This window comes from Etheostoma spectabile, chromosome 12 (assembly GCF_008692095.1).
Source record: "Etheostoma spectabile isolate EspeVRDwgs_2016 chromosome 12, UIUC_Espe_1.0, whole genome shotgun sequence".
Lineage (NCBI taxonomy): Eukaryota > Metazoa > Chordata > Actinopteri > Perciformes > Percidae > Etheostoma > Etheostoma spectabile.
The window spans coordinates 1010167-1013785 of NC_045744.1; the positions used below are offsets into that span (position 1 = coordinate 1010167).

Here is a 3619-nt window from a genome sequence, read left to right on the forward strand (position 1 = left end):
ATAGTCCTCAGATTGGACAGGTAGTCTAGCTAGCTGTCTGGATTTACCCTGCAGAGATTTACCCTGCAAGAGATGTGAGGACCAGGTAACAATGGTCCTCAGAAATCCACCAGAGGTTAGAACACCAACACAAAGGAAGCATTCGGTGATGGACTTCCGGCCATAAAGACCGAAGCCCAGCGGTATTTCCGTATATCGGACCCATCCCAAAAGTAAAAATGTAGTTTCTGTCTCCCTCTTCAGAAGAGGTCATCACTGTAACTTCACTCGAGTTTCTGCACGGGAAAGTCACCGGACGCCGCGATCTTCAGAAATCCAGAGAGTTGTGTGGAGCTGATCTTAAAGGTGCCCTGCCCCAGAAAACCGTTTTTACTTGTATGTTTTTAATATATCCGGTCCATGTGTGTGTGTTATTGGGTGAATCTGAAGATGAACTGCTACCTCCTCTGTCAGCTCTAGCCACTGAAAAGAGGAGAAATCAGACCAATCACAACAGTTTGTTAGTCTGACATCATGCTGCCTGAGCTCATTAATATTCAGGAGCTGGGTAAAGGATGCTGATAGCTAATCAGAGTCGAGCAGCTTAGCTGGTTGAACATTAATGAGAACTGGCCCAAATGGAGCTGAGTCTTCCTGCAGGCTTTCTATATCACGCTAGAATGGCTTCAAACAAGGTAACCATGGTAACCAAGTTACAGAGTCCATGTTAGAACTTTAAACATTACCATAAAGTTATGAAATACGTGTGGCTAGTTACCTTTTATTAGCTTTGTAGCAACTTATTTGGCAATGGCTTGAATGTAACAGACATTTATTACTATCAAAAAGTTACCTACTGAAGCTTTTAAGTTGTCTTCTTAGTTAAACGGCATACTTAGAAATAGGAAGTGATCTGCTAAAATTGACAACAGTGTTATACATGACGCTATCATTTGCGTGGTAGTGTATCACAGAAAATGACAACATGACAGCACAAAGACTCACAGCTTCTTTGTCACCACCGTCAACCCGTCTCCTTTCTCGAAGCGCCATCTGATGTAAGGTTCAAGAAGACCAACAGCACACAAAGCACACTGGACCACATGAAGACAGATCCAGCGCCCCGACAGTAGCCTGCTTGTCTTCCTCTGTGTTTACATGCTGGCTTCCTGTGTCTCAGTTAATCAGTGGGATCTGGGTGTCTGCCTGGCTCAGCGCTGGATAGAAGGAACAGACTAATCTCCTGGAGGAGAGAGCCTGTGTGTTACTCATAATCACAGTCGTGCAATAACAAACCACCATCCCAAATTATACAAAGGGCCAGACTAGCTGCTCATTTTCTGGCATGCATTGGGAGGCGACATCACTGCACGCCGGAAGAATGTCTAACCATTCACACTTTTCCCAAAAAATGATGTTTGAGTTATTAAGTTTCTTGCATATTATTATTATTATAATTATTATTTTGGATTACTTTTAGACAGTGGTGGAACTCAACTTCTATACTTCATTACAAATATTGAGGTACTTGTACTTTTCTTGAGTCTTTTCTTTTCATGCCACTGTCTTTAGCTTTAGTTACTAGTTCCTTTAGTTACTAGTTCCTTTAGTTACTAGTTCCTTTAGTTACTAGTTACTTTAGTTACTCCACTACATTCACCTGACAGCTTTAGTTAACTGTTACTTTAGTTACTAGTTCCTTTAGTTACTAGTTACTTTAGTTACTAGTTTACTTCTAGTTACTCCACTACATTCACGACAGCTTAGTTACTAGTACTTAGTTACTAGTTCCTTTAGTTACTAGTTACTTAGTTACTAGTTACTTTAGTTACTCCACTACATTCACTGACAGCTTTAGTTACTGTCCTTTAGTTACTAGTTCATTTAGTACTAGTTACTTTAGTTACTAGTTACTTTAGTTACTCCACTCATTCATCTGACGCATTTAGTTACTAGTTACTTTAGTTACTCCACGAATTCATCTGACAGCTTTATTTACTAGTTCCTTAGTTACTAGTTACTTTAGTACTTCCACTACATTCATCTGACAGCTTTAGTTACTAGTTACTTTAGTTACTCCACGACAGTCATCTGACAGCTTTATTTACTAGTTTCTTTAGTCTAGTACTTTAGTTACCCACTACTTCATCTGACGCTTTAGTTACTAGTTACTTTAGTTACTCCACTACAGTCATCTGACAGCTTTAGTTACTAGTTACTTTAGTCACTAGTTACTTTCGACATTAAGATTCCTGCACACTAAACTACACATGTAGATTACAAAATCAGATGTTTTATTATAGAGTAACCTAGCAACAATATAACGACCCCCAGCTGAGATGATGAGACCATTAAACACACAGCTGGTTGGATCTTTTATACTTTCTACAACAGGAGGATTCTTCTGCTTTGAGTACTTGTATTTTTAATACTTCAAGTACATTTTCCTGATGATAGTTACTGACTTTTCTCCACCAGCAATCTTCTGCTTGTCTTCTTACTCCAGCTCCTCCGAATGCCAAATATTTCAAGATAATCTCCTGAATCTCAGTGACTGCTGCCTATCTTAATTAACTGTTTGTGGTGTCCTCCCTCGCTGATTTATCGAGCAGATTGAAAAATGATGGCCGCCACCGGTCGGGCCTTTGTGCTCAGATTTGTGTTGCAGATTCCACAGCTGACTATTTAGCAAGGAGGAGGTCAGGGCGTGTGTCTGCTCGCCCGCCTTAGCTAAACTGTGTGGCATTTTTTTGTTTGCTTTTGTCTGTTCCTTGTGTATGTCTGTGCGTATCTCGATCAGGATCTCCCATCATTCCACACTTTGTTTATTTGAGATGAAGGCTTCCTGTGCTTGTTGGGGGCATTGGGTTCTTCTCTATACAGAGATGTGGTACCTTCCAGGGCAAGCTCTGCGAGTTGTTTATTAGGCCACTTGTTGCACTAGTGACAGAGTTTAACCCTCCTGTTGTCCTCGGCTCAAATCTGAAAATATTCTATATCAGAACTATGATCAAAGAAAGTTGAAAACTTAGACACTTTCCTAGGAATAGATTAGAAAATAACTTTTAATTTAAGTTGACTCTTTATGAAAATGACAATTAACACTCTGTTGTTATTACACACTACACACAGGCCTGAAATACACACACACGCTCCGGTCCTATACATGCACTAATGGAGAGAGGTCAGAGTAGGGGGGGCACATGCTCCGGTCCTATACATGCACTAATGGAGAGAGGTCAGAGTGGGGGGGGCACATGTCCGGTCCTATACATGCACTAATGGAGAGAGGTCAGAGTGGGGGGGGGGCACATGCTCCGGTCCTACATGCACTAATGGAGAGAGGTCAGAGTGGGGGGGGCACATGCTCCGGTCCTATACATGCACTAATGGAGAGAGGTCAGAGTGGGGGGGCTGCGACAGGCACCCTGAGCGGGTGGGTTCAGTGCCTTGCTAAAGAGCACATCAACAGTGCCCAGGAGGTGAACTAGCACCTCTCCAGCCACCAGTCCACCAGTCCACTTTGGTCCATATGGGGACTTGAACCAGCGACTCTCCGGTTCCCAACCTAACTCCCCACAGACTTATTATAAATAATATGTTGTTATTTATAATTGTACAGCACTTTGGGGCGGTAGTG

At 42.0% G+C, this 3619-nt stretch overlaps 2 long non-coding RNA genes across 2 annotated transcripts in view; one reads left to right on the top strand and one right to left on the bottom strand.

The window, feature by feature from the left end:
* Window positions 1-3619, top strand: part of LOC116699191 (uncharacterized) — an 18336-nt gene that overhangs the window by 12889 nt on the left and 1828 nt on the right. The gene's annotated exons all lie outside the window — the stretch shown is intronic.
* LOC116699192 (uncharacterized) overlaps window positions 2843-3619 on the bottom strand; it is a 21445-nt gene continuing 20668 nt past the window's right edge. Inside the window, exon 3 of the long non-coding RNA XR_004334391.1 lies at window positions 2843-2854. This is a non-coding gene — a long non-coding RNA (uncharacterized LOC116699192). The remainder of the gene's footprint in view (window positions 2855-3619) is intronic.